The sequence below is a fragment of the Macaca thibetana genome, chromosome Y, assembly GCF_024542745.1.
Source record: "Macaca thibetana thibetana isolate TM-01 chromosome Y, ASM2454274v1, whole genome shotgun sequence".
Classification (NCBI taxonomy): domain Eukaryota; kingdom Metazoa; phylum Chordata; class Mammalia; order Primates; family Cercopithecidae; genus Macaca; species Macaca thibetana.
In genome coordinates, this window is record NC_065599.1 from 2,217,485 (window position 1) to 2,239,912 (window position 22,428).

Genomic DNA, 22,428 nt, shown 5'->3' on the forward strand with positions numbered 1-22,428 from the left:
CTGCAGAAGATAGAATGTTGCTGAACAGCGAGTGTGGCTGTCTGATTCTTGCTTTGGAAGCTTCGTCTCAGTGGAGTACCCAGCCTTGTGAGACGTGAGGTGTTGTTCTGCACCTAGTGGGGTATGTGTCCCAGTTAGGCTACTCAGGGTTCAGGGACCCACTTGAACAGGCAGTCTGTCCATTCTCAGAGCTCAACCTCCATGCTGGAAGATCCACTGCCCTCTTCAAAGCTGTCAGACAGGGACATTTACCTCTACTGAGGTTTCTGCTGCTTTTTGTTTAGCTATGCCCTGTCCCCAGAGATGGAGTCTACAGAGGCAGGCAGGCCTCCTTGAGCTGCTGTGAGCTCCATCTAGTTCAAGCTTCCCAGCGGCTTTGTTTACCTACTTAAGTCTCAGCAATGGCGGGTGCCCCTTCCCCAGCCTAGCTGCTGCCTTGCAGTTAGATTGCAGACTGCTGTGCTAGCAATGAGGGAGGCTCCGTGGGTGTGGGACCCTCCCAGCCAGGTGTGGGATATAATTTCCTCATGTGCCATTTGCTAACACCCTTAGTAAAGCACAATATTGGGGTGGGAGTTACTCGATTTTCCAGCTGTTGTGTGCCTCAATTTCCTTCAGCTAAGAAAAGGAATTCCCTTCACCTTTGCAGTTCCCAGGTGAGGTGATGCCTCATCCTGCTTCAGCTCTCTCTGGTCGAGCTGCACGTGCAGACCAGTGGCAACTGTCTGACATGCTCCAGTGAGATGAACCCAGTACCTTAGTTTAAAATGCAGAAATCACTCATTTTCTGTGTCACTCATGCTTAGAGCTGGAGGCTGGAATTTTTTCTATTCGGCCATCTTGGCTCTGCCCCAAAGTAATTTCTTAATAACTCCCATAACACTTATGACTCCATATTATTGCAGTGTATTATTTTTTATTTTATATCATATGTAAATTTTCTATTTTTATGTAGCTAATTTGATAAACAAGTATCTTTATTCTTGTCAAGTTTTTAGCATGCTTGGGAAGGCCTTTCCTCAGATTTATTCTTAGAAGTTGTGACTGGGCATAATGGCTTATGTTTGTGATCTCAGCAGTTTGTTAGGCCCTGGAAGTAGGATCACTTGACGTCATGAGTTTGGGACCAGCCTTACAACATAGGAAGACCCTGTCTCTACAAAAATTAAAATTATCTTCACGTTGTGGGTGGTGGTAGGTACCTCTAATCCCAGCTACTTGGGAGGCTGAAGTGAGAGGATTGTGTAAGCCCAGGAGGTCAAGGCATTAGTGAGCCATAATAACACTGCTGCATTCCAGCATCTGTGACTGAAGAAGTCTCTGTCTCCACAAAAAAGAAAAATACATGATGTATAAAATGATATTGTCATAAAACTAAGATTGTGTAAGCAGTGAGCAGTGGCTGAAAGCTCTGAAAAAAAAAAACTGTATTCATTGTAATTTTTAGGTTTTCGTATACATTTATTAAAAGATATGACAGAATATCATCAAGTTAAAAAGAGCTTTAACATGAAAACGCAGAGAATTTTGACATTTATCAGAGATTTTCTAGGTAGTTATTCTACCCAGTTAGTGCTCTTCAGTGTCATTTTCTGACCTCTGCATGCCAAGGCTACAATGGCCAAAGCATGCAGGGATTCAAAAGCCCATAATCTTCCCTCTTTGTTGAGTTTTACCTCTCTTAATAGGAGGTCCTTCTTTGTGTCTTGCCTTAACTTTACAGCCACCAAAGTAGAAGATTATAGACTATTTGTTTTGCAAAGAACTAGAGAAGTCATTGACTGTCACCTCATTTTATAGTTGAAGAAATCGAGATCTTCAGGACAGCAAAGTGAAAACATTCAGTTTGCCTCAGAGCAGTTAGTGAAGTCCAAATTCTCCCATCCATGATCTAGAGATTTTTGTGCTATACAGCTGGTAGGCAATACCATCCTGCCGTTCAGTTTTGTGCTGAGTAGAGATGGGAGTCAACTGTTTAAAATGATGTGCTTAATGGATGTCTTGGCCTCCCTTATTCTTAAGTTGTAACAGTAACATGTTAGATAAATTCATAATTTGTATTATATATCTTTCATTAAGTGTGGGTTTAATTCCATTAGAAACATTACTTGATAATTATCAAGACATGCTGTCCAATAGAGGAGCCACATAATTAACATTCAGTTTTCTAGTAGCCACATTGGAAACAGTATAAAGAAATAGGTAAAATTAGCTTTAATAATATATTTAATCCAATATATCCAAAATATTATTTCCACACGTGTTCAATATAAAAAATATGAATGAGATATTTCACTTCTTTTGCACTAAGTTTTGAAATATCATGTGTTTTTTACATTTAAGGCACATCTCAGTTCACAGTGGTCACCTTTCCAGTGTCAATACCCCCATGGGCTGGAGAGTCCTGTATTGGATAGCATTTGAAAAATACAGAAAAGTAGATGGAAGAACGTGTCTAAAGTCATGCCTACCAGGGACAAACACTATCAATGTTATGGTCTACTTCTACCATCCTTTTTCCCTTTGGGCGTACTTTTTTGGTGGCTATTACATGTGGTCGAGATTGTACCCTGGGATCAGATTTGCACTCTGCTGTGTGGTCCCTTTTGATCCATAGTTGGTGTGAGGCCCACTTGACTAATGGAAGAAAGAGGCAGTAGGGCTCATTTTAGTCCTAGGTATGCTGTTATATAGTCACTTATTCAGCTATATTGGCATTTGTTCTTTATCTGCAAAGTGGGGATATTGAAGTACATGATCTTTTATTCTTTTAAAGTTATTATTTTGAATCTGAAGTCAGCTTTAACGAAAGTCCTATAAAGAGCTCTCTTCCTTAGCACTTAGAGAGTAGTAAGAGACACCAGTATTTTCTGACTTAAACTGTACTCTTGGATTTCTATTCCCTCAATATTTTATGATGAACCTTTTGAAACATATAGAAAAGTTGAATCAATTCTAACACTTATAAACCTTCCACCTAGATTCCACTATTGCAGTTGCATTATATATGCTTCATTGCTTTTATATGTTTATCCACACATCCATCTTACTTTTTTGAGTGTGTTTCAAAGGAAAGTGCAGACACCCGTACTTTCCCTTACGTATACTCTTTACTTTTTAAAAAGAGGCCTGGACTCTAACACAGCTGACCATGCTTCTGTGTCCTGATTTGACATGCTATGTTTTTTAATAGCTGAGGAGTCTTTAGAAATAAAGCTAAATGAATATGAGAGAGAAATAAAAGAGCAAGTTCAGGCAGAAATGTATCAAAAGGTAAGCTTTACCTTGTTACTGTTAACAAGAGTAACATTTTTGTTTGTCTTCTATAGTCTTAATCTTAGGTATATCAAAAAAATCTAGAACTTTTCATAAAGAATGGAATACTGTACCATTGTGCACATTATTTTTATTTCTGTTGACATTTGCTTATGCCTTTTGAGTGAGTCCTACAAATATAGTGAGTGAGATAAAACTAAAGATGAAATAAAATAATATATTTGAACAGAACATTAATGTTGAACCTAGATGTGGAGAGAGTATTAGTTGCTCTTCTTATAGAATAATACTTAACATTTTTAAACTTTTGTGATCAATTTGCAGTTGAAGTTTTGTAAAGATGCTGAGATAGAAAAAAAAATGAAAAGAATGCAAAAATAAAATATGAGAAGAAATCAGCTGTGTTCTGGAACAATTTTTGAGAAGGCTTGTCATTCAGAGTCTGAAGCCATAATCTTTTGAAAAACAGAGTATCCTTGAGAGAATTCAAAAGAACAAAGCACCAAGAGGTGGTATGTACAAATATTTTACTGTGTAACTATTTCCTGCAGCTATTAGTAGGTTGGCTCAAGATCCAGGACTGAGATGATACAAGTGAGGTAACAAGGCCCCAGAAGAACAATAGAAACTGGGGTCAACTGTACAAAGGAAAAGAAGGGTGGGCCTTGAAATGTGTACACAGATTTGTTTCCTTTGGGACAAGTGGAAAAGGAAGAATGTCAGAGATGAGCAATCAACTTGGGATTATGAGAAACACACCTTAATTAAGCTCCATTTTCTCAGGTAGATCAACTCATGGGTTTTAGGAGCATCTCAGAGGTGGAGAGTAGCTCAAGTGAGTAATGGAAGAACTGGTCTTTAAGACATAAATGACTGATTACCTGTATTAAGGGCCCAGTTGTAGTTGGGGAAGTCTGAAATTAAGAGAGACCAAACGACACACTTGTAGGTGAGTTTATTTTTATTTTTTTGGTAGCACTGGGGAGGAATTGTAAGTGTCCATCACTTCTGCACCTTTCAGTGAGGGTGGAAAGATGGAGATGTTTAAGGACTGGAGCTTTGTGGAGCCTAACTTATTTGATGTGAGAATGGTAGCCTATTTAACTGAAGATTCTGGGCTTATCTTGCATAGTGAAGGGAAGCAGAAGAGAGGCAAGTGACTGCTAACCCAGGGTGAAAGAGAAGGTTGAGTAGTAGTCTCAGGGATCAGGCACTAGATTTGGAGAGACTGGCAGATGGAATTATAACAATTGTCACAGAGTATAGAATTGCAGGATTCAGTTTCAGATGGAAATAGGAAACCAAATGCCCTGTGCTGCCTTTACATGGAGCCATGGAAATGAGCAAAGTTCAAAGTCTCTGGGGTAAAGGAGTCACCAAGGCTGCAAAGGTCATTCATGAGGCCATTTGATCTGGTCATCCAGGAAGTAACTGGACAAGAGAAAGTCAGGATGAAGGTGGCAGGGGGTCTATGTTGGCAGGTAGGATTGAATCTATTTTTTTAAGATACCATACTGTTTCTAAGGATATGTCTTAGATCACACTGGATTTACAGCAGTATTTTTGGCCTCCATCAAGAACTGCTGCTGCCAGACGTTAAAAGTGGCAAGGCTTCGCCCTAGCATCATGTCTAGCTTCGGGCTTCTCAGTGAGATTTAGTTGTTTAATGCTAAGGGCACACCCTCTACAATTTTTTGTAGCATTCTTGGGAATTGGACTTGCTCCAGCTATAAAAATGAATGTTGGATTAGTTCAGTAACCTTGTGACAACACGAACCTTCATTTTGTGTAATTCAGCTTTATAGGATTGTGGGAGGTTTTTACTGGACTTTTTATCCATGGCTGTAATACTGAGGGACTTTGAAGTTTACACAATGTTGGGTTAAGTGCCCTCAGGTACACCTGTGCCATACATAAGCTCCTGCATTGATACTGGGCTTTCTAGAAAGATAACTGAGAAACTCATCCTGATTCTTAGGTGACAACTTGAACTGAAGGATGACTACATCATTAGTACTAATCGACTAATTGAAAGTGAAAGAATAATTATTGTTTTTCAAAATAGATTTTACGCAATATATGAAATTTTAGTGATAAATAATTTATCCTAAGTCATCCCCTAGAGACGTTTGGATTTCTGCTTGTATGACTAAGATGATGACGGCTGAAGTTAATTTAGTAATATTTATTTTCAATCAATGTCACATAGAAAAATGAAGACAGTGCTCTGGGTCCTGAAGTCCTGCTTCAAACCTATCTGTGTGTCTAATTGCTTGTGCACCTTGGGCAGATTCTGTAACTGCATATTCCTGGGCTGAAAATTCTAGGAGATTTTCCACGTTATAGGGTTGTTGAGGGAATTCAGTGAGGTAACTGACATGCCTAGTTCATAGCAGGTGGCCAACACTATTATTTGCTACATCAGACTGTTCACTCTTTCCATCAGCAGCAGGTAAAAATTCTGTTGTCACATTTTTGTCTTACAGATTAAAACAATGAGGGACATTTTTTCACATGCCATTGCTTCTTTACTTTTCAGTTGTGTGCTCTTCATTCATTGCAAGCTAGAACTTTAGGTACTTACAACATATATTGTATATAAAACTTATTTTGGGAACTTTGACTTGTGTGAAAACTTTGTAGGCTTTCAAACTCAAATATGAGATACAGTATATTGGAAAAATGGAGGCACCTCCGGTGTTCAGATTTTATTTTTTTTCTCTCTTACAAGGTAGAGTGTTATTCTTTCACCCAGGTTGGTGTGATCTCAGCTCAATGCAATCTCCATATCCTGGGTTCAAGCAATTCTTGTGTCTCATTCTCTCAAGTAGCTTGGATTACCATCCTGTGTCACCACACCGGGTAATTTTTGTATCCCCCTGTCCCACCCCTCGGAGATGAAGTCTCATTTTGTCACCCAGGCTGGAGTGTAATGATATGCTCTCAGCTCACTGCAAACTCTGCCTTTTGGTTTTAAGTGATTCTCCTGATTCAGCCTCCCAAGTAGCTGAGATCACAGATGCCAAGGACCATGCCTAACCAATTTTTGTATTTTTAGTACAGATAGTATTTCATCATGTTGTTCAGGATGCTCTTGAATTTCTGACCTCAAGTGATCCGCCTGCCTCAGCCTCCCTAAAAGCAGGAATTACAGGTATGAGAGACCATGCACAGCTACCTTTTTAGTAGAGATGGGACTGTGCCATGTTGTCCAGGCTTATCTCGAACTCCTGAGCTCAGCCAATTCTCCCATGTCAGACCCTGAAATCACTGGGATTACAGGTGTTGGCTACCATGCCTGGCTATTTTTACCTTACCTTTTCATATTTAAAATAAATATTGCTATAATGTGTGATTCTTATTGGGTTCTTGGTTGTCTCTGGAAAATGTGGTGATAATCATAGAAAGACTTGCTTCATGGGATATGGCTTATAAGCTTTCTCTGCCTCAAGTCCAGGGCAGAAGATAATTTTTGTTAGTCTAGCTAGGGACCTATTGCAGAGATTCAGACATCTCTTTAGTGACCTTAATTAAATTGTGACACTATGCCTAAAGGAGGGTACCAGATTTTAGTTTGGCAGCACTGTAAGGTCATTATTCAATTGTAAATATGTCTTTTTAAATTTCAGTTTGAGTTAGAGTGTGTCAAAGCCCAGTCTTGCCAATAACAAAATGAAACTTTATGTTGAATGAAAAGAGTAAAGAGATGAGTGATTATTCACTACTTAAAGAAGAGAAACTGGAGATTCTGACACAAAATAAATTACTTACATGACAACTGGAAGAGAGTAGAAATGAAAACTTGCATCTCCTAAACCATATATCTTTTTTCCTGATTTGCATGTTTTAGTAATTTATATCAAGGCAGTAATATATAACTATGCTTTGTATTTCAAAGATTTATAAAAATTGATGGTTGATACCTCTAGGTGGTATCAAGGCATCCCTTAACCTCTGCTTGCTGATTGGGTTTGACTAGTGACAATACCAGTCACCACATATACTGGCCCAAGACTGACCATTGTACTTCACAGCCAAGAGAGGTCATAGTACCTTTGATGACCTCTTGCCAGTGCTCTGTGATGCCCCTCTCTCTTTCCGTTGCTGAGAATTTCTCCCTTCTCTGATTCTCCAGGCACAAGGAGAGCTAATAGAGTGGCCCTGTTACTACCTCATGGAATTTCACAATCATTTGTGGGCATGCTGCATAAGTCACCCTTTATTAAAGAACTCCTAGATGACTTTGGCTGTGGGAGCCATCTGCTTTCTACCTGGATCCCAATTGCTGTTGACAGATGTACAGATTATTTTGGATCTTGGGGATTCTTGAGTGGTAGAGGAGGGAAACCGCCTTTTAGGTTAATTTGAGGATTTGAAAGAGTTCTTTTACTTGACATATGACTCCAAGAGTAATAACGTTTGCACTAAAATGCACTAAATTACTATGTCCTGAAATTTGAGTGTCAGAATTACTCTGAGCTTGTTAGATTTAACATTATATTTATTGCATAAGTACCAAGAAAAGAAACAATGTAAAACCACTTTAAATGTTTTTGTTAAAAGAATAAGAAAACTTAAGCTTGATAATAACTAGGATTTCTTTTGATCTTCTTAGGTCTAGTTTAGCTGGCTTGTGAAATTGTGGTATTTCAGAAAGAACTGCAGAAAGCAGGAAATGCTATGGTAGCTGAGTGTGAGGAGTTCGAAAATCACAGGCCAGCTCTGCAAAACAACTGCAAGATGAAGTGAGTATTGCTTCTTGCCAGTTACACTTCCATACCAGTACACTTCGTTAATATGTAAACTTGACCCAAGTCACATCTGTGTAAATCAGATTGATTTCAACATCCAACATTATACCCCCAAATACAATAAAGGTATTCTTTGTAATTTGAAAAAATTCTCTAGTAATAATATGATATTATATTCATAATAGTAATAACATGGAGAAGAAAACAAACACACCTAAATGTAAAAGTTTTGGAGTATCCGGTTTTATCCACTCTTACCTTTTGATTCTTATCTTGAGGATTACAATCAATCACTGTGTCTTCTGCCCACATGCCCCAGAATTTTTTGATATGAATGAAAAAGATGGTGAAATCTGTGAAATATAACTTGTTTGTCTTCTGTTTGTAATTTTTAAACTAAGGACCCTGTCATTTACTGGCATAAATCTTCTCAACTAAAAGAGTACAAACAGGATTAAAAAAACAAAAACAAAAAACTTTTCCTTTAGAGGCAGGCTGTGATTTGTTTTACAATAATTTCTTTTCCTATTTTGAATCATTTCAGATTGAGCATTCCGCATGGCTGAAGGCCCAGATACTAGATTATGCAGGTTCCATAAAAAAGTTAACTACTCAGAGGGGGCAGAGCAAGATGGCCAAATAGGATCAGCTCCAGTCTCCAACTCCCAGTGCCAGCGATACAGAAGAGGGTTGATTTCTGCATTTTCAACAGAGGTACCATGTTCATCTCACTAGGGAGTGCCGGATAATCTGTGCTGGTCAGCTGCTGCAGCCCAACCAGTGAGAGCTGAAGCAGGGCGAGGCATTGCCTCACCTGGGAACTGCAAGGGGGAAGGGAATTCCTTTTCTTAGCTGAAGGAAATTGAGGCACACAACAGCTGGAAAATCGAGTAACTCCCACCCCAATATTGTGCTTTACCAAGGGTGTTAGCAAATGGCACGTGAGGAAATTATATCCCACACCTGGCCAGGAGGGCCCCACACCCACGGAGCCTCCCTCATTGCTAGCACAGCAGTCTGTGATCTAACTGCAAGGCAGCAGCCAGGCTGGGGAAGGGGCACCCGCCATTACTGAGGCTTAAGTAGGTAAACAAAGCCGCTGGGAAGCTTGAACTGGGTGCAGCTCACAGCAGCTCAAGGAGGCCTGCCTAACTCTGTAGACTCTACCTCTGGGGATAGGGCAAAAACTGAAAAAAAAAAAAAAAAAAAAAAAGGCAGCAGAAACCTCTGCAGACGCAAACGACCTTGTCTGACAGCTTTGAACAGAGCAGTGGAACTCCCAACATGGAGGTTGAGATCTGAGAATGGACAGACTGCCTGCTCAAGGGGGTCCCTGACCCCTGAGTAGCCTAACTAGGAGACATCCCCCACTAGATGCAGGCCAACACCCCACACCTCACATCACGGGGTACACCTCTGAGACGAAGATTCCAAAGCAAGAATCAGACAGGTACACTCGCTGTTCAGCAATATTCTATCTTCTGCAGCCTCTGCTGCTGATACCCAGGCAAAGAGCGTCTGGAGTGGACCTCAAGCAATCTTCAACAGACCTGCAGCTGAGGGTCCTGACTTTTAGAAGGAAAACTAACAAACAGGAAGGACACCCACACCAAAACCCCATCAGTATGTCACCATCATCAAAGAGCAAAGGCAGATCAAACCACAAAGATGGGGGGAAAGCAGGGCAGAAAAGCTGGAAATTTAAAAAATAAGAGCACCTCTCCCCCTCCAAAGGAACACAGCTCATCACCAGCAATGGATCAAAGCTGGACGGAGAATGACTTTGACGAGTTGAGAGAAGGCTTCAGTCCCTCAAACTTCTCAGAGCTAAAGGAGGAATTACATACCCAGCACAAAGAAACTAAAAGTCTTGAAAAAAGAATGGAAGAATGAATAACTAGAATAATCAATGCAGAGAAGGCCATAAACGAACTGACAGAGATAAAAACTATGACAGGAGAAATACGTGACAAATGCACAAGCGTCAGTAACCAACTCGATCAACTGGAAGAAAGAGTATCAGTGATTGAGGATCAAATGAATGAAATGAAGCAAGAAGAGGAGTCTAAAGAAAAAAGAGGAAAGAGAAATGAACAAAGCCTTTAAGAAGTATGGGATTATGTGAAAAGACCAAATCTACGTATGATTGGGGTGCCTGAAAGTGAGGGGGGAAATGGAACCAAGTTGGAAAACACTCTTCAGGATATCATCCAGGAGAACTTCCCCAACCTAGTAGGGCAGGCCAACATTCAAATCCAGGAAATACAGAGAACGCCACAAAGATACTCCTTGAGAAGAGCAACTCCAAGACACTTAATTGTCAGGTTTACCAAAGTTCAAATGAAGGAAAAACTGTTAAGGGCAGCCAGAGAGAAAGGTAGGGTTTCACACAAAGGGAAGCCCATCAGACTAACAGTAGATCTCTCAGCAGAAACTCTACAAACCAGAAGAAAGTGGGGGGCAATATTCAACATTCTTCAAAGAATTTTAAACCTAGAATTTCATATCCAGCCAAACTAAGTTTCATAAGTGAAGGAGAAATAAAATCCTTTACAGACAAGCAAATGCTTAGAGATTTTGTCACCACTAGGCCTGCCTTACAAGAGACCCTGAAGGAAGCACTAAACATGGAAAGGAACAACCGGTACCAGCCATTGCAAAAACATGCCAAAATGTAAAGACCATCGAGGCTAGGAAGAAACTGCATCAACTAATGAGAAAATAACCAGTTAATATCATAATGGCAGGATCAAGTTCACACATAACAATATTAACCTTAAATGTAAATGGACTAAATGTGATGGTGACATAGAAGTTTCCATGTTGATCTTGGGATTTTCTTTTCTATTTGTTACCCCAATGTTAACACCAGTTCAGTAGTTTCACAGATTCCTTATGCATGCACAGGAGGAGCAGGGTGATTTAGTAAAGAGAACGTTGCCCTCAGAATCAGAGAACTGTTCTTCTTTTTGACCCCAGATTTGAAGTTAGTTGTTTGATCTTGGACAAGTTACCTTAATTTCCGTGGACCTCAGTTTCCTCATTTGTAATGGGGAAAATAACACCTATTGAGCCATGATGAAAAAGATGAAATGAGGTGGGTTTCAGTCCAGTGCCTGGGACATAAAAAACACTCAGTAAATGGTGATTGGTATGATTTTATTACAGTGTCTTCACTGTGGATACATCTTTGCCCCTTCCTACTTCATAAGAAGGATATTGAAGCTGAGATGTGTATTTTTCAGTTTTTTTCAAGCTCAAAGAAAGTGTGTATGTGTTACCAGTTCAACTGCTTTTTCACACTTGTTCTGAGCCTTGCTTGTTCCCATTTGCACTCTTTCTTCATCAGTTTGTTGCTCTCTTCTACCAGCAATGATTTATTTTTATCTCTTTACTCATTTCTACTTATTTCTGTTCTTCTTTTTTTTTCAGTTATGTTTGTGAAACTTCTCATGGCTGAAACCATAGTCTCATGTTAATACAAATAGTTGAACGGGACAGAACTTTTTGCACATGCATGCATTGCTGAGGGCAAGCTTCTTTCTCATCACATCATAGGAAGGCATTGCAGGAGAGTGGGACACATGCCCTGGCTTTGCCTTAAGAAAGAACAGTAGCTCTTGGACCTGCTAATTGTGTGACCCAGGCTCAGTAAGCTTTAGTTCCCCATCTATAAAATGGGAGCTGTGAGAGTTCCTTGACCACAGATATGTTGTGAATGCAGGTTCTTACTTCCTTGCCTGAAACTCAGGCCGTATATTGTGGATTTCATAGCACACACAATCCACAGCATGCGAGTTCTGAGGCACCTGCTGCAGTGAAATGCATTAACTATTTTGCAGTCAACTGTATGAATAGTCATCCTGGTATAAATACAGATAATAAATGGGTTCACAACTTTTCAGGTCAAACTTTTTAACCAAATGAGTTCAAGTCTGGCTAGGCTTTGAAACTAAATAAATTATGAATACATTTTTGGTTTTCAGAGCTTTTGGGGTATGAAAATTGTTCATGATGGATTCTGAAATTATACCATGTTACAAAATACATATGAAGCTGTTGCTGGTACAATAAACTTTCAATGAATGTTTTTTATTGTTACTACCATGGCTTCAGAAACTGTTTAAGGTGCAAGTTTGTCCTTATTATTGTTCTCTTCAATTTTCAAAAAATAATACTCTCAAGTGTATGAATTTTCTTCTTTTCCTTGTTCACTCACTTCTGAAATTGGCTTTTTATACTCTGCAGCCCTAGAGAATAAAGTGTACTGCAATCCAAACAGTCTTTGATCAATCTTCTGTCTGTGGATTAATAAGTGGCAATATGGTGCTCTGCAATGGTCCTATACATCAGGATTTCTTAAATAATCCTTTTAAGCACAAAAGAATTCTAGCACATATGGTTACACCAAGGATCCCAAATTATCAAATGGAGGTGTGGAGGGTAGTCCTTCCATTTCTGACCTTGAGTTTGTAGTTAATACTAAGCAACGGTCAAAGAGCTTAAGCAAGATGCCAGACACCTGGATAAGGCTTTCAGAAATTGCCATCTGATAGTCATTAACATCACTGCCAAAAGCTCACTACCAGCAAAGAGTTCACCATCTCTGCACTTGCTGAAAGCTTTCAAAAACATTACTTCCAGTTCTCCAGGAAGATATATATTTGCAGAAGACACAGTTGTCTCTGAGAAGCCTCAGGTGAAAACATTTGAAAAACAAAGAAATGACGTCTTGGAAGCACTCACAGGCAGTGCAGCCTTGAAGCTACACAGGGACAGTTCCTCCAGACAACACTTCTCCACACCCTTTCCAAAAGCAAAAAAAGAAGCCTTAAAAGTGAAATGTATCTGGAAGGTTAGCTATCTGGAAAAAGCATTGTGTGCTGCTCTGCAGTTTGGTAGCTACCCTCTCCTGCCCCTACCAATGATACAGGGTTCCTGGGAGCGTCAGCAGGAAAGACTGGCAAGGCCTAATGTTTCCTCAACACACAGATATGTTTAGATACTAACAGTTCCCTTTCCTTTGCTGCCTGTTGCTTTCAAGCATTTTATTATTGCCACTACAATTAAGTGGTTGAATCATTAGTTTTGTGGATCTTATGCATCACAATTTGCTATTTTCAATGATAACAATTTATTTTCAAACTAACAGAGCTCTTTAGAAACCTCTTGGCATCTTCATGCAATTGGTAATATTCTTGCCTTGGTTCCTTCTGAACCTTAGGCCTTGGCAGATCACATGGTGCTTCTCCCAGTCCTTGTTCTGACAGAATGCCCCATCAGTTACCCACTGAGACAAAGCACAGACTCTCCATTCCTCCACAGCAGAAGCTGTGGTAAGTACAACTTTCTGACTGACTGGCTTCAGCTGAATCATATTACTTACTCTGCCAGTCTTTGCAGTTTCAACTTTGCAAAGGCTTACTCTAGAAACTTTTTAAGATAAATTTTGCAGACCATGTGGGAGTATAGAAGTTAGAATCAGATTGCAAAATAATGTGTCATCTTTGAGAATCATCTAAATTATGAGGAGAAAAAAGGATGGCTTTTAGCAAATAAATGGATAATTCATATTTGCTAAACTTGACATATAGACCACGCAATATGGTATTAATAAGCATCTTTATAGTTCTGTGAATAGATTCCGTTTACTAAGATAAACAATAAATGTACAAAAATCTGTTAAAGCAAAAAAATGGAGATGATTTATAAAGGTGGAAAAATCATACACATCTTTTAAAATATTTTGGTATTGAAATACAAACAGGTTTTTTTTGTTTTGTTTTGTTTTGTTTGGGTGAGTGAGGGCAGTCTTACTCTGTCTCCCAGACTGGAGTGTAGTGGCATGATCTCCACTCACTGCAACCTCTGCCTCCCAAGTTCAAGTGTTTCTCCTCCCTCAGCCTCCCAAGTAGCCTGGACTACAGCCATGGGTCACCACACCTGGCAAATTTTTTGTATATTTAGTAGAAATGGACTTCACTATGTTGGCCAGGCAGTCTCAAACTCCAGACCTCAGTTAATCTGCCCACCTCTGCCTCTCAAAATGCTGAGATTACAGCTGTAAGCCACAGTGATTTGTGTGGATAAGGGTCTCACGTCCATATGATTGCAGCAAATTCAAATGTGGCAGTGGGCTCTGGAGCATGATTGTTGTAACAGTGATGAGTGGGTGTTGTAAGTAACCACACCAGTGGGTTACACAGGCTGTGATTTGAGTCACTAGCAGACTTCTACCAATACCTGGTCCCCAAAGCAGACCAAACTGACTCCATATTTCTGGGCTGGAGCTTCAGTGTCTGCATGTTTAATATAGTTCTCTTCCACAAGTGCCAGTGTGGCAAGACAAGGGTTAAACAGGAAAGAAAAACATGTTTTCCTCTGCTTAACCAGCTCATTCCAAGGACGGTTACAAGATAACACTGCCTGAAAAGTCGAGGCCAAAGGATAGGTTTCCAAACATCCAACACTGGAGCAAAGTTGAAAAGAAAAATGAATACCTATACTCTCTCCTTCTCTGAACCATTAATTATGACAATGTTTCCCAATGCCTGTATTTAGTAAGACTTGAAGGTTTCTGTTTTTCTTTCAATTCAGCAGCAAGGTCACAAGTTATGCAAGGCTACAAGTTATGCTAAGTCAACAGTTACACTATAAATTATGTAACCTGTCATAGTATAATTAGCAGCTTTAGTTCTGCTTTTGTAATTTTGCTTATAAATACTCCACTCAGTCTTTGTTCAATGCTCAACCTTTTTGGATGTAAGTGTGCTGAGCCAGGGTACCTAAATAAATCCTTCTCTTTCCCCCTATCAGTCTCTCTGGTCCTCTGCTTCCTGCAACATTATTGGTGAGACAGCCAGGAGTGGAGATGACAAGTTTACTGTCTCCTTTGCCTCTAGGGTCTTAAGCCCTGGGTCTCAGGAGTCCTGTGAGCCCAGAAGCACCATTGAGAGAACTTTAGTCTGGAGGGGAGATCAGGCCTTTTGCGACCTGGCGCCCCTACCCAGTGTTGCAATGGTACATAAGGGGTTACAGGATGACTCCAGAACAGCCAGCTTCAGAAATCACAGTAAGATATTGGGATTGAAGGCAGGACCGATTCCATAAGGACCAAAGGGGAGCCAAATAACCTCCTAGGGTGTAACCGGTAATCCAACCCAGAGGGGGTACAGGCAGTGAGAGTGGCTCACTAATTCAGAAGAAATTTACACCCCAACCAACACAGCATGTGAGAGTGGCTGGCTAAGTCAGCTCAGAAGAAAACTGAAGGTAGTGAAAGTGGCTCACCTCCCCAACTGGGAACATGGGAACTAGGAGTGGGGTGGTGTGTGAAAGTGTGTGAATGGAGAGGCCTAACTAGGTTAATCAGCAACAAAGTGAGGAACCACAAGTCTCTTAGCAAAGACTGTGCTCCAAGCCAAGTGTGCAGCCAAACAAGACAAGTGGCAATCTGCACATGGCTAATAGAAACTACCCCACAACTGCAGCAGTTGTGGTGGGATTAAGAGACTCTCCAAAGCTAAGTAATATCTAAAAGCCCCCACAATAGGAGAAGGTATAGCTGGTCCCAAACAAAAGTAAAATGTCAGCAAGACTGCATCATAACTGGAAGGAAATGGAAAGAGTCATCAAAGCATACACCATTCAAATATATGCTAAACAAAACTTTAAGAAAAACTTTGCAGGGGACTATAAAATTAAGCTAACCCCTAAAAGGTGAAAACCTCTCTGTAAAGTAAACTGGACCTCTTTTGGTGTTAAATAGGTGACCAAAAACACTATACACAGGGAAACAATTGGTCATGTGTTTGAGGTAATGACAGGGGTCTGAGGAGAGTCAGGGCACACAGACCAATTTTCTTAAATTAACTCATAATTAAATATAATACAAACAAGAACAGCATGAATCCAGCCCTGTTTAGCAGCTTACTGCAAAACACTTGTAGCACAGGCTGAGACAAAAGTGAAAATAAAAGCAACTTCACCAGCAAACACTGAGTTAAGAGAAAGTCCCAAGGATGGCAAGTAAAACTAGTTTTACAAAAACTGCAAAAGGAAAAAAAATTCTCCTCCATATGTCATAGCCTACCCCACTTTGCTGAGGCCAACAGTCCCCCAAGAGTCAGGTTCCATTGCTAGCACACCCCAAGTTTCACCCCAGAGGGAAGAATCAGAGCCTTGAGAGGCCAGGGAGTCAGGATAGTCAACCAGGCCATCTCAAATCTGGTCATGCGCAAGCTATGCAAATGCCTTTCAGGGAAATGTGAGGACTCATCTATTAAAATGACCAGTGCCACATCCAAGTGGGGAAGGGGGCAACACACCTTCATCTATCAGCTCTTTTAAACCACTAAGCTACTAAATTTAAACTACCACACTCCCTCCTACACAGAAAAGCCCCAAGCTTTCATAGGTCGAATGCAGTCCATCTTTATAACACACAGTCCAAACCGGCAAAATTACAGGCAACTTCTCCTAATGTTGTTTAACACAGAGGAGTGCCACAGGATAACACAGGGAGCTCTTCACTGTCGAGAAGCCAATTCACCAGGAAACACAGAAAATCCTCAGGTGTATACTCAGGGCCAGTTCCCAGAAGCAGGACCCAACTGGGACCCAGATAATGCAAGCCAGCATCAGCACCTGCGAAGTACTGGGAGGCACCAGCGATACAAGTGGTACAAAATGCTTATACTTTAATAAATCTCATTCCAGCAAGTGCTACCTGATTTACAGTTGTAACTTAAACAGTGTCTTCTTTTATATCTGCTTAGCCCAAGTTAGTCAACTTATATTTGCATTTCAACAAAACAAAAAAGCTATGCAACTCACCTACACGAGGCTCCCACAAGTTCAAAGACTCTCCCACAATCTTTTTTTTTTTTTTTAGATTGGTATTATAACATTTAGTAAAATAATGCTGTGGGTTAATAGAAACAGCAAAGAACCAAATAATTAAAATGCAAGCTATGTAAAACCCCAACTAAAACTCAAAAGTGTCTAATGTATTCATTCATTAGCTAACTAAAAGCCCCTCAAAAGACTATATATAGTCTGTACTATATATAGTACAATATAATAAAGTATGCAAAACAACTGGCAATTTTCAGTTATCGAAATTGTGGATTTTGCATTTTGTATCCTTTTCGAAATCAAGAAAAAAATTTTTTGAATGTTATATAACATACATATAAAACAAGATAGAAAAATATATTATAAACTTGTAACAATGGCTGTAAATACATTATCTTACATGTTTCTCACAGGCAATAGGTTGGTTATGGTACATACATAGCATGAAACTAAGATAATAAAGAATAGACAAAAATACATGTCAGCTGTACGATAACATACAAGCGACACTCCCATCTACCCAGGCTAAAAAATTACATAGTACTGTCAGAAAAAAAGCCTTAAAAACTACATATTTTAATAAGAAATAAATTCAAGAAAGAATGATAATACTGAGAACCAAGGCATTCAGAGATTTCAAAAGTCATGCTTTTTTCAGTTGATCCAAAATTTTGTCAACCAAGTTTTCAAAAGGTTGTTCAGAGCCAACATTATCCATAAACGTCACACATTTATTATTTCATATATTTACTTTCTTCCGCATAAAAGACCTTTTATAAACATCTAAAATGTCCAGGTATAACATAGTTGAGATGAAACTGGATCAAATACTGGTATTGTTTTTAAAAATTATCACCTCAAGTGTTTGAGTGTTGCAAACTTATTAAAGCAATCAAACAATATAAAAATCAAAATGGCACAGCATATATTGTAAATAAATCAAAACTGTGTCTGCAACAGAAAGACAAAGCAATGGCATATTAAACCAAAGCTAGCTGGATACAAAACAATGAATGTCTATTGCAAAGTATAAATAAACTGACAACGGTTTCCAAGTGAGACAAGATGGTACGGGAGGTCACCAAGAAGGTAATGACTCAACTTCCTGCTGACCTCTGACTGTGATGCTGGGAAGGTGTGGAAGAGGGGATGAGTTGCTAAGCTGGGGGGGAGTCCACTGTCACTTGAGATTTGCCACATCTGGTACTGAGCAGTTAATGATTATTCACTCAAGTGTTTAGATGTAGGCTTTGTATACAAATTGCTTCAACTATATAACTAGCTGTTTCAGCTTCTTGAGAAATTAGAAGTTTAAGCTGAAATGGGGTTGAGTATTTATATACACTATGATGTTAGTTTTCAACATTCTTTTAAAGTTAACGGGTGAGGGAGGCAGAAGTTACTAAAACAGTAAAAGGATACACTACACCAGTTATCTGGTATGATATAAAGACATGTGATTAAATCTGGGTGATTTAAAACATTGTTTTCCAGAATGAAAATCACAAAGATTCACTTTTCTGAAAACATTTGCTAGGTATCCTATTATCTCAAATTATTTAAAAATAAAATAAAAATCAAAACCAAATGAATGCATCCCCCTTATCCAAATAAAACAAAGCTCTAATTTTGTCTGTAAACTGAAGTTCGGATGACACATCATTTTTATCTCAGAATCCTTTGGCTTAACATTGAATATTGGAATAACCAAAAGTATTAAATTATTTTTTAAAGAATGATGTTTTAAAACTTACTAGTCAGGCATTAGAAAAGTTATCAAATCTTTTCACAGTATTAGATTTGGCAAATTTGCATCAAGGTAATGTGGCAAAAATCACATAATTCAAACCATCAACTCATTTGTCTCCCTCATATCTTTTTTCACATACTAGATGATTGAGTAACATGCATTAACTTGTATTCTGAGGGAGGAGTTGATCTTTATGAGACACTTGACTAAATGACCATGAAGGAAAATAAGGCACTTTCTTTTCTTTAGACTTATTCCAATACTTAAAAAATAATAATAAAAAAAAGACAAAAAGGCTCTTCTGGTCTTTTGTTTCTTGACAGCCACCAGAAAAAAATCATTTAATGAAATAAAGGGTTTCCTTGTTCTTTTTTTAATAATACTTGAAAGTATAAAATGCTACATTTCCAAAAATATATATTTTTTTTCTGCACCAGCACCCTTGCATAGTAAACGTATCTACTTTTTGTACGTTTGTTTCAATGCACTACACTGTATCTACAATTTCATTACATATATACAGCAAATAGGCAAGCATGGTTTCTACATCCTTAATGATTGTTTTCCATACAGGGAGGTTTAAAAAAAAATACTTGAACAGTTTGCCCAGCAACGTGACACATAATGCATGTACCTTGTTCTCACACTTTTTTAGAAGGTGTAAAATGAAGATTCAGTAATTTTAACTCAGGTGTTTATCTTTTTCAAAACAGTGTTGCAGTTCTGTTATTTGCATTACTTTTCAAAACTCCTTACGTTTTTCTCTCATGGCACACTTTCTTCTAATATTTCAAATTTTGGCAGGCAATATAAAAAAGGCTGCAACTTCTGCTGAGGGCACTGTAGTGACTAAACAGCACATCAAATTTTGAATACTTTTGAAATCACTTCACCAATGATATCCCTGACCGAAGGTTCATGCATGATGCAGCATCACACAGTACATTCAGAGAGCTTTGACTTCACTATGAGAAGAAAAAGATTCCTAGAAGTCTCTTACAGTAACTACCTCTGTCATTGAGTAGTTAAGGGCCACCTGTCTCCCCTTCTTAAGAGAGGCCTTCTTACCGTTCTCTTAGGATGGGATATTAAAAGATGATCAGTGCTGTGGGATAAATTGGGCCTTATTGCTTTACTACTATTCAGTGCAGGTTCTAGAATCACTTTCATCCAACCAGGAAAAAAAAAAAAAAAAAAAGCTGAGTTGGAGGACAATTTCTTTGTCTTTTGTTTGGTTAGATGGTAAGACGAATGAACAAGTGCCTCAGCTCGCTGCACTGATGACAGGCAAGCAAAGGCAATTACCAGTTAACTGATCCCAGGCAGGCATGGTCAGGTCATCATTAGGCTAAAAGTTCAGAGGTTAGAAGGTCATAAGTTAGTTGCCGGTGGCAGCTCGGTCTGTGGTCACAATCCTGTGGTAAGGATGGACACGCATATTGCGCGTTGGATAGCCACCGCACCTAATACACCACTAGGTTCAACAGGACACTCAAGGATTGATGTAGCTGGTGCCAATGTGTAGGGGTACTCATAGGGTGTATAGATTAAACCAGCTTCAGGCCCTGGAGGAACTATCGCAGCAGTTGGGTGAGGAGTTCCGTTTGGCATGACAGCGGTCTGTATTTGTCTGATTATGGTAGGGCTAGCTGGAGTAGGAGTAGGCAGGGCAGCTGGAGGGAGAACCGACTCAGGCTCAGTAATGATCCTTGGAGCAGCCTGGGCTATTGCTGCAAGAGAAAACGCAATGGCTCGTGATTTAATGTTGGCATCTCTGTAGGTGCCATTCAAAATCACAAGGTCCATCACAGCTGCATCATCTTCAGGCTGTCTTCTCCTTCTGCTGCAGGTACCAATAATTTCTTCACTTCTTCAACTCTGTCTTCAATTTGATTTCTGTTCTGTTCTGAGCATCTTCCACAGTGATTAGTACATGTAAATCTTCATTTAGATACTCCCAATTGGGCTTGCCTCTATTTTGCTCCTCCTTTTTTTAATCCCTCATTGAGCGTTTGCCTCCGACCATGATTTTACATCCGGTTTGTGCTTCAAGTTGTTTGGCCATAAGTCCTCTAGGTCCAAGGATTCTCCCAACAAAATAAAAATCTGGGTATTCTTTTACAGGCACATAAAGTTTGTCTTGTAAATGAACAACAGGTCCCACAGCATCAGGCAATTCTGCACTCCTTATCTCTGTACTGGCATTTAATTTGCCATTGTACATGTCTTTCCGTACTCTGCTAATTTCTTCCTCCAGCAACCGCTCGAGGTAGTTGAATATGTCCCCGAAGTTAGGCAGGCTGCTTATGACCTTCTAGGGCTTCCGCTTCTCCTTGGTTTCCACTTCCCCGACCATATTCCCCTCTCCGCAGCTCACTCCGCCCGCCGAAGAAGAGAGAGGGGCGGGGACCAGCCCGGGCCGCAGGCCGCCTCCGCGCCGGCTCACGCTCTGACTCCCGCACCTGGCCCCCGGGCAGCTGGCACCGCGCTCTCGCGCGCTCGCGCGCCCCCTGCAGGCGCTTTCCGTCCGGGCCAACGCACTCCCAGCCGCGGCCGCACTCGGCCGCCTGGCTCGGCGCTTCCCTCAAGAGGCAGGCTAGCGAGCGGAAGGCGGATCTCGGCTGGCCCACTGCGTGCGCGGGGCGCCGGCCGCTGGCCGCTGGCGCCGGACGAGGAGGAGCCGCGGCCCCGGCTCGCTCGGCTGGTAGCGCCCGCTCAGCGCCGCCGTCGCCTGTGCCGCAGGCTGGACGGTCTCTCTGGGCTGGTAGCTGCCAGGGCGCCTCTGTAGCTGCTGCTGCAGCCGCGCTCTGACTGCCTCCCCCTGCCCCCGCCCCCCTCCCTTACTTGGAGGTGGAGTTGGCCTCCTGTCCCACAATCTTTAGGTAAGCACTAACTAACCTTAAAACCTACAACGAGACCATCTGGCTAACACGGTGAAACCCCGTCTCTACTAAAAAAAAAAAAACAAAAAACAAAAAAACGAGCCAGGCGAGTTGGCGGGCGCCTGTAGTCCCAGCCACTCGGGTGGCGGAGGCAGGAGAATGGCGTGAACCCGGAAGGCGGAGCTTGCAGTGAGCCGAGATCCCGACATTGCACTCCAGCCTGGGCGACAGAGCCAGACTCCGTCTCAAAAAAAAAAAAAAAAAAAAAAAAAAAAAAAAAACCCTACAACTTGCCAAACCATAAATATGCCTTGATGCAGTACGTGGATGACCTTCCTTTAGCAGCCCCAACCCAGGATGACTGTTTGATCAAAAACCCAGACCTCCTCATCTCCTGTGAAAAGCAGGTTACAAATGACCCTTTTTTTCATAAACTGCTCAAATATGTAGGTTTCATAGTAAGTCATGTAGAGTGCCAGCTTGGCCATAAGCAGAAGCAAGCCGTTTGTACACTGCCAACCACAACCACTAGTTGTCAAACAAGAAATATTCTTAGAAACAACAAAATTCCACCATATCTAAATCCAAATTTTTAACTGATGCCTAAGCCATTATATAAAATTACAAAATGGGTAAGAATTAAACCCTCCTCTGGAAACCTAAACAGCAAAAAGCATTTAAACAAATCAATAAAGCCTTCACTCAAGTCCTAGGGTTCGAACTGCCAAATGTAACTAAGCCTTTCTTTCTATATATCCATAAATGAAAAGAAATGGCTATAGGGTCCTTAAATTATAAAATTACAGCATTGTCCAGTGGCATATGTATCTAAACAGACTCTGTGGCACTAGGATGGCCTCCTTGCCTTAAGGCATTAGCCACTACTGCCTTGCTAATGGAAGAGGCTAACTGA

General features: G+C 40.4%; 2 pseudogenes; both read right to left on the bottom strand.

Moving 5' to 3' along the window:
- Positions 1-20,011: 20,011 nt before the first annotated feature.
- On the bottom strand, positions 20,012-20,941 carry LOC126947192 (protein quaking-like; annotated as a pseudogene).
- Position 20,942: 1 nt separating this feature from the next.
- Positions 20,943-22,003, bottom strand: LOC126947205 (uncharacterized; annotated as a pseudogene).
- Between the last annotated feature and the right edge of the window lie 425 nt (positions 22,004-22,428).